Here is a 13,140-nt window from a genome sequence, read left to right as displayed (position 1 = left end):
CCGTCGTGGTGCAGTGGTTAACAAATCCGACTAGGAACCATGAGGTTGCAGGTTCGGTCCCTGCCCTTGCTCAGTGGGTTAAGGATCTGGCGTTGCCGTGAGCTGTGGTGTAGGTTGCAGACGTGGCTTGGATCCCGCGTTGCTGTGGTTCTGGCGTAGGCCAGTGGCTACAGCTCCGATTCGACCCCTAGCCTGGGAACCTCCATATGCCTCGGGAGCGGCCCAAAGAAACAGCAAAGACAAAAAAATAAAAATTAAAAAAAATAAAAAATAAAACAAGCTCAAAGTTCCCCGACATAGGAGAACTATATACAAGTATTTCTGAAGCACTACATATGTGCATATACACACACATGTCTATGTGTGTGTATATACATATATACACTTGATAAGTGTTAGAATCACATTTTGCCATGATCCTAAAAATATCCTCAACGACAAGGTCCTAATGAATAGCACAGGGAACCATATTCAATGTCCTTTGATAAACCGTAATGGAAAATATGAAAAAAAAATTTTATTTATATATGTATAACAGAGTCACTTTTCTTTACAGCAGAAACACAACACTGTAAATACTTCAATATAATTGGAAAAAAGTTAGGAGTTCCCCTTGTGGCTCAACAGTAATGAACCCCACTAGTATACATGAGGCTGTGGATTTGATCCCTGACTTTGCTTGGTGGGTTAAAGGATCTGGCATTGCTATGAGCTGTGGTGCATGGCTTGAATCCTAAGTGGCCGTGGTATAGACCGCCAGCTGCAGCACTGATTCAACCCCTAGCCTGGAACTTCTATATGCCGCAAGTTCAGCCTTAAAAAGCAAAAAAACAAAATAAAAAAACCAAAAAATTACAAAAAAACCCCATAAGCATTCCTAAGGCACCTCGGATTAGTTTATCAACCTTAGGCCAGTTCAGAGATGAGAAAAATAAAGAGGGTGCACTAACATCTTCAGATACACAGACTCAGGGCTCGGCAGGTACTGGAATCAAAGGGCTCAATATTTCTGTCTTTTTAAATTTTTTAATTATTTTTAATTTTAGGGCTGGACCTGCAGCATATGGAAGTTCCCAGGCTAGGAGTTGAATTGCTGTCTTTGGAAAAAAAAGCAAAAACAAAAACAAAAACAAAACCTCCTGCCCCACCATGAAATTTTGATTCCACAGATACACTAATATCTGCTTAGGCGCTATATGCATAAAAAGAGTAAGATTTTTTTCACCCTCCAACCACCAAATTTCTCTCCTTGAGGGAAAACTCACCTTTGTCTGAGGATGTAAGATCCAGCTCATTTACTCCTCTAAACTACTCAAGACACACATAAGTCAGGAAGTATTAACAATTTGGGAGCCAGCAGGTATTTTTTAATGTGTTGATTTTCATCAGTAAGCAATAGGTACAGGTGTTGAATAACTATCACTTTATTCTTGTTCTTAGTATTTCCTCTTTTTCTTTTTTTTGGGCTGCACCCTTGGCAATGCAGAAGTGAGTTACCAGGCAATCCCACACCACGGCGGCAACCCAAGCCGATGCAGTGATAAGATCCTCAACCCACCACGAGTATTTGTTCTTAGTATTTCAAATTGCTGGTTGTAGGAAAAGAAAAACAGAAACAAAAGTTCTATCTTTTGTAACATTAACTCCATTGGCCCTATTGAGGTACATGGGCTTTGTCTTGTCTTTAAAAATTCTAAAACTATATATATGCTCCCGCCCACTGTACCATGCTTTTGCATTCAAAATCCAGCCAGTTTGGCTCTGCTCCTGTGTGGGTACTTCAGTACAATGGTGTGTGGGCCAGTCCTCAAAAGGGCAGAACAGCCCCCCACCTCCAGCCAAGATTAGCCAATTACTAATGTGACAGACACTGAAAGCCAAATAAAGTACTACAGTTAAAAGCTGAGGGCTTTCTCATTTTGAAAGTAAAGGAAGGAAGAAAAGTCAACAGAATAGGAAAAAAAATTAGAATTGTTTGACTTGGGTAGTTGAAGGAAACAGAAGCAAAAATAAAGGTGTCAGGGCAAGTCTGTACTGGGCACCATACTTCATAATCCATTCCTACCACAAAGGGTATGTATCTGTCTGTTTTGGGGGGAAAGGGAGATTATTTTCCATCACAAAGATCCTCTGGTTTCTAAAGTTAACAATCAAGAGATGCTTCCCCAAAAGTTTTGAACACCCAAATTATCTTTTTTGGTCAGCATATAGGCCAGTAGCCACCCACCACCCAGAGAAGGCCAGGTCTTCTACTTCCTGACTTCTAAAACCAGCTACAGGGGATATTACCATTTTCAATCATAAAAGCACCTTCTGCTTTTACATTTTCTCTCTGGAATACCTTTTCCACTCCGGAAAACTATGTGGATTACCTAGAGGGCCATGACAGATATGCTATTTGATCACTGTTTCAGGAAACCAAAAACACAAATGCAAAGAAAACTATACTTGCAAAATGTTTTATTCTTATGAAATCACAACTCTGATTTTTGTTTGTTTTTTTGTGTTTTTTTTAGGGCCACAACCGAGGCATATGGAGGTTCCCAGGCTAGGGGTCTAATTGGAGCTGGAGCCACTGGCCTATACCACAGCCACAACTCGAGATCCAAGCCGAGCCGAGGCTGTGACTTACACCACAGCTCATGGCAACGCCAGATCCTTATCCTACTAAGTGAGGCCAGGGATTGAGCCTGTATCCTCGTGCATGCTGGTCAGATTCATTTCCACTGAGCCACGACGGGAACTCCTCAACTCTGAATTTTTTGTTAAGCTTGTCCTAAGAGCAAATTAGTCAAAAAACACAAAGACATAGCTAACGTGTGTACCAGAAAGTCAATATACTGACTGCATACTAAAAAGTCAACTTAAGATATTCCTGGTCAAGTTTTCCAATGGCCTCTTTCATTTTCAGAGAGGAGGAATGCGTCCACAGAAGGCCTTGCTCACTGATGGTTCCTCTTCAAAGACCTGACCTTCCTCTAGGTTCTCTTTTCGGTACTGTTCTAACAATACATTTTCATTTAGAAAAAAGCTCCCTCTACGTAAACTTCCATTACTGCCTATACTTGACTTGGAAACACGCAAATCTCTCCAGCCCCAATCACCTCTTCAACAGCCGCATCTCTTTTCCCGGACGTCTCACTAGTGCCTCAAATTTAATCACAACCAAATGGAACTCAGGATGTTACAAAAAATATTTTATCTCCCATACTATCTTTCTCAGTTAATAGGACCCACAGCCGCCAAGCTGCCTTAGTCAGACCTCTCCCTTATCCACCCCCCGAGTTTAGTTCCTTCTATCATATAAATCGATGTCATTTCATCTCTATGTAGCACGTTATCCTAATTGACCTTTCTTTACCACTCTGCTGCAACAATTGCTTTCTTAAACTGCAACTAGTGTTGGAAGTTCCCTCATGGCTCAGGAGGTTAATTATCTGGCTTGTCACCACTGTGGTGCAGGTTCAATTCCTCGCCTGAGAACTTCTGCACCGCAAGGGTGAGGCCAAAAAACAAACAAATGAACGAACAAACAAAACCACAACTGATATTTCCATGCTTAACATCCTTTAACTACTTCCCAACTTTATTTATTTATTTTTTGTCTTTTTAGGGCTGCACCCGCATATGGAGGTTCCCAGGCTAGGGGTCGAATCGGAGCTGTAGCCGCCGGCCTACCTACGCCACAGCCACAGCCACAGCCACAGCCACAGCAGATCCAAGCTGAGTCTGCGACCTACACCAGAGCTCACGGCAATGCCGATCCTTAACCCACCGAGTGAGGCCAGGGAGTGAACCCGAGTCCTCAAGGATACTAGTCGGGCTCATTTCCAATGAGCTACAACGGGATCTCCCTGCTCACCTAGCCTTATTTTGCTCTTCAAAGCTGAAAGGTCCACGCTCTGTGCACTCCATCACCACCACTCTCCTTTCTAGGCCCGTACCTTGTGCACACCTCTACTGGTGAACGGGGACTAACTGCACAACCACACGAGGTGTATGCCCAGGTCCCTCACAAAACAGTGTCTGGTTTTATCACGTGCCTGTATAAAGGAGACACTCAATGCCTGTTTGGTGAATGCGTTCATCTCTCCTTTAATAAATAATTAACACAGCTTACATTTATTAAGCATTTGTCATGGCCAGAATTCATGACTTGTTAGGCCATCCTCACAACTCCATAAGGTGGGTAGTTAGCTCACCTCTGCAGATGAGAAATCTGAGGTCCATTCAAAGAGGCTAGATAGGAAGTTCCCATTGTGGCTCAGCAGGTTAAGAACCTGACTAGTATCCATGAGGATTCTGGTTTGATCCCTGGCCTCGCGCAGTGGGTTAAGGATCCAGCATTGCCACAAGCTGTGCCACAGGTCACGGATGAGGCTCAGATCTGGTGGTGCTGTGGCTGCGGTATAGGCCGGCAGTTGCAGCTCTGATTCAACCCCAGCCTGCAAACTTCTATATGCTTCAGGTACGGCCCTAAAAAGACATAAAACAAACAAAACCTCCAAGAGGCTAGATGACCTGCCCAAGGAGTTACAGCTTGTTACTGGACGAGGTAGGACTGGAACTTGGGCCTGACCAATCCCAGAGTCCGTATCCGGGGTGTGTGCTGTTTTATAGCACTTTCCAGTTCTCCCCAAGAGTGCTCTCCTCACTATTTCTGTCCAAAACGTTACAGAATTAATTATCTAGCTAGGTTTCTATTAGGGTTTCATACTCCCTGCAGCTGAAGCAATAGAATTATTTGATAGAGTTATTTTGGGTTAAGACTGCTATGGACAATGAGCTCAGAATAATATTACTCTACACCGGCTCACACACAAGTATCTGGTACTCAACCTAATCTTTCCATACTACTCAGAAAAGAAAAAGCCAGCTAACCAGAAAAGTTTTGTGAGGTCCACAAAGGAAAAAGAATCTACCAACTACTTATTGATTCGGGTCACTCTTTCAATAGAATATCGCCTCCCATTTTTTTGGAAGGCAGGGCCGTCTGCAGATACATAAATTCTTTTCATTTGGTAGTTGCGAACCTCATACCCACACTTCTAATGGCAGACCATGAGGAAAAAGATGAAAATAATCTCAGTAAGCCCCTCCTCTGCTCCTGGCCATCTTTATTTTTAGGACATTCTCTGGCAGTTCTAGTATCAAATGATTGTGATACTGAGAATGTGTGAGCTTCATAAGCGGGCAGGTGTCGAATACCAATCCTATAGCAGATCCATCTGCTGCCACCCAGACGCTTCCATTTAAACTGGGAAGAAGTCCACGGAGGGGACAGAAGCTAATGGCTCATCTTACACCACATCTCCTTTCAGCTGTCTCAAAACAAAACAAAACCCAAAAACCTCTAAATCAGAATCATTTAACTCTTCCTGTAAGGAATCTTATATCAAAGAAATTCTAAATCCTACTTCAATGAATTCTGCTCTGTTGTAAGTAATAGTACAGGAGATTAAGCTGCCCTTTTACTTAGAGTAAGTCGGTTATGCATTTTTAATAGAAGCTAAAATAGTAAAACTAGAAGAGGGCAGCAGGGACAGGCTATTCTGGCAAGATGTTGCCTTTACAACTGTGCTAGCCATGACTGACAGGTTTCACTTGAAAGAAACATCTGGTGCCATCTACACCACGGTGAAAAAGTTCAAATCAGAGCATAATGGCGAATGCATGGTGGCAAATAGAAAATGTGAGCAAAAGGGATGAAAAAAAACCCACTATGGGTACATTCAGAGTTTTTTTTGAAAGATAAAATAAAAGAACCTAACTGGGAGAAATTCATAACCCGTGGGTACTAGGGGTTGCTCAAGAGCACCAAAGAGATGACTAGAACCTCCCAAGGAATGGGTCTCACTGAACACATCAAGACCCAAACCAACTGTCCTCCCAAGTCCTCCTACCATCCAACCTGCTGCAGCTGTCTACACAAATAACCACTTTCACAATTAGTCCTCCTTTCACAGTTGCGTCTTATCAAGTCTTACATCTTACTCCTCTTTAAAACATCTCTAAACATAATAAGATGTTCACCTAAGCATCAGTTACCATAGTGGTGGGGAGAGAAGAAGCATTCTGAAATGTCAAGCGTAGTGAAATGGTTAAATTACGGACCATTCATATAACCAGAGACCCTGCCGCTGCTACAAATGTTATTTACTAAGAGTTTATAATAGGATGGGTGGGTCCTCAACCTCTTTTCTGCCTCTGTACAGCAGCCATGAAGCTGGGCTGGGACTGACCCCCAACCAAATCTCCCAGGGCAAGTCTCTCTCCCCTAACCCACACCGGCCAGCTTAGCCTGTTACCTGAACCAATCAACCCAAACTCAGGGCATTTGCTGAAGGTGGGAAGGGCACACTTCTCTCTCCCTCTGAGGTTACTGAGAGATGTCTTCTGGTCAAGGTCTCTGGAGATAGGCATGCGATCACCAAGAGAACCAGCCTCAGAACAAAGGGGATATGCGAAGAGAGTACAGCTACGAAAAACTCATGGAAATACTGAGCTGAGACCTGACCAAACCATATCTCATCTTGGGACGTTCCCCTGTGGTGCAGCAGGTTAAGGATCTGGCCTTGTCACTACAGTGGCAAGGGTCTGATCCCTGGCCTGGGAACTTCTGCATGCCAAAGGCGAGGCCAAGGGGGAAAAAAAAAAAAGACTGCCAGGCTGATCACTGTTTTTGAAACTCACATTCCATTTACACTTCAACCCCCTGTGAAGCCTGCATCTGAGACGCCACTCTTCCCTTTTTCTACCCAGCCAAACCCCAGCCACCAAGGATCAGTGCTTCTCTTCCCTCCTCCCCACAAGCCCCAACAACTTCTTCTCTGAATGCTTGATGCCTTCAACAGCTAGCAGCACTACAATAACCACCTCATCTACTGAACACCTATAAAAATGCTACAATCCTGGACACCTAATACATTTAAACATAACCGTCTCAGTGCTATGTTCCAAACATGAAATTCTTGGAGGAAAGGAAGTTCTACCTTTGTGTTGAGTTGCCTCCATACCTAGCATATTCCATTATAAAATCAAGCTGAGGTTCTTTTTTTTTTTGGTCTTTTTGCCATTTCTTGGGCCACTCCCGCGGCATATGGAGGTTCCCAGGCTAGGGGCTGAATCGGAGCTGTAGCTGCCAGCCTACGCCAGAGCCACAGCAACGCGGGATCCGAGCCGCGTCTGCGACCTACACCACAGCTCACGGCAACGCCGGATCGTTAACCCACTGAGCAAGGGCAGGGACCGAACCCGCAACCTCATGGTTCCTAGTTGGATTCGTTAACCACTGCACCACGACGGGAACTCCAAGCTGAGGTTCTTAATCTGGATTATTTATATACATTAGAAGATGACAAATAGCTTTCAATAGTGTTTCAAAGGGTGTGACCCCTTAAATAGGTTAAGAACCACTGTGCCAGAGAGTCAACAAGCAGTTCTTGAATCATAACTAAACAGACCACCCATAAGCCAAAGATTCCCAAATAAAAGAGCTCGTGATATATACCAGTCAGCACAAGTGGAGGGACTTATTTCTGGTCACATTTTGAGTGTATGACACACATTCGGGAATCTGACATGGACAGTGCTCTGCTGAAACAGAGGCAAACACAACAACTTCTCCTTGACAACTACCAGCACTATTAACGGTCCCTCCTCAGGACTTGGGGGAAGAGTGCCTGTGTTTTCATCCTTCTGTTTATATGAATCAGCTGTTGGACCTGAAATCCTTTTAACCTAGTCAGGAAGCTTTCCCTAGGCCTACCCTAGAGAGCACAGTGGCATAACGGGGCCAACGACAATGAGATAAAATTAACACAAGGTTTCGGTCCTTTAGGGTCTTATAATTGAGATGTGACAATTCTCACTGGAGTTTTTCTAAATGAACAGGGCCACACGATTCTTACTCTCAGCCACAAACAAAATTAAAAGTTGTTCTGCAACCAATTTAGAAAACCCACGGCAATGGAATGTAGCATTTGCCGCAAAGGGTCATCATACCCCCATCTGCTACTCTGTTTTAGGAGCGCTAGTGACACGGCAACTGCTCAGAGCAGCAGGTCGCAGGAGTGACTCGTGTTCCTCAACATCAAGGCTGCCTCTTGCTGTGGAAGATGCAGAAAGACGCTCCCTCACGAGAGGGAGGTGAGTCCTGCCACTGCTTAGTCTGCAGAGGGTAGAGTCTACACTGTCCACAGTATTTTCAGTCCAATCTCTTCCTACGGTTTAGTGTTCAACCTCTTATATCCCCCAATTAGATAATTCCCAGCTTTCCCCTCCTGTTAATGATACCAGTAGTCTCTCCATCTCAAAGCCTCAGAACCCTTCAGCTCAACTGCATCTGCTGCTGGGTCCTGTGATTTCCTGCCCTGTAACACCCTCTAGATGTGGGCTCGTCACCATTCCCACTAACTTATCTCAGCTGCTTGCCTGCAAAAAACTGCTTCCTCTATTTGATAGTAACTAACTATATATACTTGCAGGGTTTTTTTTTTTTTTTTTTTTTTTTTGTCTTTTTGCCATTTCTTGGGCCGCTCCCACGGCTTATGGAGGTTCCCAGGCTAGGGGTCTAATCGGAGCTGCAGCCACCGGCCTACGCCAGAGCCACAGCAACTCGGGATCCGAGCCGCATCTGCAACCTACACCACAGCTCACGGCAACGCCGGATCGTTAACCCACTGAGCAAGGGCAGGGATCGAACCCGCAACCTCATGGTTCCTAGTCGGATTCGTTAACCACTGCACCATGACAGGAACTCCCCACTTGCAGTTTTAACTGCTTCCGTGATTCAAATAATTTAATCCTCACAACAATCTGATGAGGTAACCACTATTACTATCCCCATTTTTCCAATGAGGAAATTCTGGCACAAAGACGTCTAAAAACTTGCCCAGCATCACGACCAGGGCAAAGAGCATAGCTGAAGTCTGAACCCAGACGGTCTGGCTCCAGCCTGGGCGCTTCATCCCTACGCTCTATCCTGCTTCTAATCTTGCTCTACTTTAGTCTGCTGCCATTCAAAGCAATCTTTCTAAAAGACCAGCTGGGGAAACTCACTGCTCCAGGACCTGGTAGAAAATGCTGCTGTTTCATCAACACAAATGCCTACCTTCTGATCAGCCCAAATTCAAAATGTGAACCAGATCAAATTATGCTCAAGAGTCTGTTCTCCCACCAATTGGCTGTGCAGTTTTACACAAGTTACTCAACCTGTCTGTTAACACATTTGAAAAAGTTCTTCACTGAGCTGTTGAGAAGATTAAAGAGCCGAGGACCTGGTACAAAGCCCGCCTGGCTCCCAAGACTGAGCTCAGTGGGAGCTGGTTCTCCTGGCCCCGGTGAAGCTGTGCTTCGGTGAGGCACCCCTGTTGCAGGCCATCCCTTTCTCAGGTTTCCTCCTGCCTCGAAGGCTTTGATTACTCAGGCGGTAGCTACCATTTCCCAGTACCCCGAGTCCAAAATTACTTACTTACAGTCCACAATCACTACATCTGATTCCGTCTTGCTATACACCCTCTAAATCAGCATTTAACCAGAAGACATACTTCCTTATAACTGTCTTCTCTACCCACTGTTTCACAGCTACGTATGCAGAGCCTCACCAGCTCAACTCTTGTTAAGTCCCTAGTAGACTCAAACTGTCTCCTTGGCACACACTTAAAAGCTTGCAGGCTGACCTAAATATGGTATATAAAAAGAGAATCTGGGAGTTCCCGCTATGGCACAATGTGGTACGGCCCCGGCTTTGTCACCACTGCGGCTCAGGGAACTTCCTCATGCCATGGGTGTGCCCAAAAAAGGAGAAGCTTAGAAATGTATTTATTAAATTACGATTTTCTGCATTTTCTGCATGTCTGTGGCATGCAGAAGTTCTCAGGCAAGGGATCAAATCCGTGCTGCGGCAGGGACCTGAGCCACAGCAGTGATAGTGCTAGATCTATAACCCCCAGAGCCACCAAGGGAACTCCAATTTTCTATTTTATACCAAGGGACCACTAGAAATTCCTTAGAAATATAGGACATATCAACTATTTATCTTATTTAAATGATTTTAAGCTGGAACAAGGGGGAGCAGCTTAAAATTCTAGCAAAACTGAAGGTTTCTTGACACTATAAGGCCAGGGCCAAAAGGTGGCATAAACGACCACATGTTGCTTTACTCAGTTGAGAGATGCTAATCAACCTGATATTGAGCAAAACACAAGTTCATTCCTTCGCTGCTTCTGAGCTCAGCTGGCGAGTCACAATATAAGACTCTTGGGACAGGGACTGTGGGCTGGTTTGGGCTGGTGTCCAAAGACTGATTCTGTCTTGCTACATATCTAGCAACCAGCCTGTTTAAGAATGGCACCAGTCAAGACAGCGACAGCGTTTATGAACTTCCTGACCCTCCAGTGCACCTACCATGACTAGAAAAACAACTCAAGACGCACACATTTGCTTTAAGGAGAGCATTATTTGCTCAAAACATGAACCACCATATTACCAATGAAGAGGCACAAACACTTAAAATTAACGAATACTTAAAGCTGAGGCATAGACTGACTGACGGAGTCAAAACTAAGCCAGGTCCTACTACAGAAGCAAATTCATCGCTTTTCTAACATCAAGATCCAGGTTTATCACCAGGATGCATGCATTCCAAGAGCTGGCTCCTACGAGCAACTTTAAAAGGGGTTTTTAGTGCCTTGCTGACGAACATCAACTCAAAGCCTGGAAGAACTGAAATGTCAGTCTCTGAACACGTTTTCACCGGCCTGTCAGATCTGCTGCATTAACTTTTTGGGAAGACGTTCCAGGCTCTCACCAAGGGCATGTGCACCCCGCTCACTCTGACTTCGGGATCTTGTTCGGGTTGGACCCGCTCCAGGTTGGCTTTGGCTACATCTGGCACCACAAAGCACGCCGCCAGCCCTAGCTGTGGGGCTAACAGGAGGTCAGAAAGCATCCCTGGAAATACAGGGACACCAGGAAGAGTTCCTCCAGTTGTTTGTAAGCAAAATGTTCTGGTAAAGCTTGAAAAACAAGAAGAAATTCTTCCCTCAAGCCCCATCCACCTCACTTTCAGCAGAAAAGTACACTCGAGAGGACCTCTGATAAGACTCCTCTTCCCCAAATCCAGCTCCTGCTTAGCTTTCTTTGGCACGTTCTCTAAGGCTAGGAGCTGTGTGAACCATGCAAATCGGAACAAATCATCAGAGTTCCTTCAAACTACTCCTGTAATTTTTTTCTCATTTTTCTTATACACTTAAAGAATAAAGAACAAACTCAGGAGAGAAAGCCAAAATGATTTAGAATCTCCTTCCATAGCGATATTTCTTATATATATGGACCATCTGCTGGAATAAAATGCTACTAAGACTATAAATGGACTAAATGTCCAAAAACAAACTGGTGGAAGCTGGGAGAGTGTTTTTTGAACAGTAACAAAAATAAAACTGAGCATTCTTTAGATCACATGCACAGTAAAGTGTAATTATACTGTATAGAGAGTCGAAGGAAAAGTAGCTGAGAAACCTAACTAAGGTGGTGGCAAAATAAGGGAATAAAAAATGGCGATGGAAATTCCAGAGTTCCTTTTCTGGTTTATGTCACCTAAATAAATGCAAAAACAGCTGAGGCAACATAAGAACCAAACCTGACCTGTGACAGGGCAATACCGAGTAACAAAGACAATACCAGCTACAGACTTGATAGACACCGCGTGGAATAAACCTTGTGTGGGTTTCAATGCTTCTTATGTTCCAACAGACTCAAGGACCACGTTGCTAGGTACAGTGTAAGACTCGAGATACAGGAACCTGAGACCTGGGAGACACAAACATGCCGCCGCCAGAGGTGCACAATGTGTTACGGGGCAGGGTTGGGGCACCGGAGGGAGGGAAGAGCACCGAGAAAGACTTCTGGAGCTCGGGCTTGCTTGGAGTCCTGAGCGAAGGAGAGGTGGCCAAGGTTATTCCAGACAAAAGAAGAGCAGGTCTGAAGACTGCAAGATGCGGACGAGCTCAGTGTTCAGGGGAACTATGCAACCAACTGAAAATTGACCAAGTGTTGTTTAAATATAGTCACGACGATTAACTGACCCATTATTTGACATGACTGGCACATGATGTTCACTCACGAAACACGGTAGGGCCTTCTGGATGAGGATATATATATATAATTGTGCAAAACTGTGGTGCAGTTTAACACAAAGAAATAAAATGACTCTATGATAAAAGTAAGACTTTGCTTTAGGATATTTATGTAAAACAGAGTTCTGAAAAGAAAACACAATAATTATGGTTTTGCTGAATTCAAAGAAATGCTGCCTCTGCTCTCTGGATGTGCCTCAGATGCTGCTGTCTGCACATTCAGCTCAAGACCACATTACACATCCAATGACACAAGGCACCCAAATTAGAAGAGGCAGCTCTGGACGCGACAACATGTTACAGGTCACCCCAGTGGAGCCCTTCTACGAGCTCTCTGCCCGCCCTTCCATTTCCACTAGTATGGACACATCACCGCAGGCCAGCAGGCTCCAGCAGCTGCCTCTGCACGAGCTGCGGGCAGGAACGGTGCTGTGCGTGGAGGAAGGGGTTTGGGAAGTCGGAGGTTCACAAAGAAAGGGAGGTGTGCACACAGGGAAGAATCTGCAAAAGAGGAAACCCTAGCCACCTTCTACCACGGCGGTACCCTGCTTCCCACTCCCGTCCCAGTCCTGCCCAAGGGCCTCACCTCCAAAGACCAGAGTAACCACCAAAGGTTTACAACGAGAGGGAAGACATGATTCCTGGCATTTCAAAGTGAAACCCCAAATACTTTGAACACAAAAACACTTATTTGGGTGGTGACACTCGCCAGCAGAGCTGTCCAAAAACCTCTTCTACAGCGACGCAAATGTCCCGTATCTGCTCTGTCCCACAGGGTGGCCACTAGCAACATGGAGCTACTAAGATCCTGAAACACGGCCAACACTGATTGTCTCACTTAAACAGTCGTGTAAGGCTAGTGGCTACAGTGCTGTGCTGAAGAATGTGGTAAATACCCAGCATATGGGAGCCAAACCCTCTCGTGGTTCGACCTCAGAATGCCAATAGGTACTACATGATTACTTGAATAAATAACATCTCCCCCATAAACACCAATTTATAA

At 44.8% G+C, this 13,140-nt stretch overlaps 1 protein-coding gene across 1 annotated transcript in view; it reads right to left on the bottom strand.

The window, feature by feature from the left end:
* GRB2 (growth factor receptor bound protein 2) overlaps positions 1–13,140 on the bottom strand; it is a 68,469-nt gene that overhangs the window by 33,490 nt on the left and 21,839 nt on the right.

The sequence above is a fragment of the Sus scrofa genome, chromosome 12, assembly GCF_054392235.1.
Source record: "Sus scrofa isolate SSC_HxYL_T2T_F1_AM1 chromosome 12, Sscrofa_HxYL_maternal_Yorkshire_Landrace_v2.0, whole genome shotgun sequence".
In the NCBI taxonomy this organism is placed as follows: Eukaryota; Metazoa; Chordata; class Mammalia; order Artiodactyla; family Suidae; genus Sus; species Sus scrofa.
This window is presented reverse-complemented; position numbering and strand designations above follow the sequence as displayed.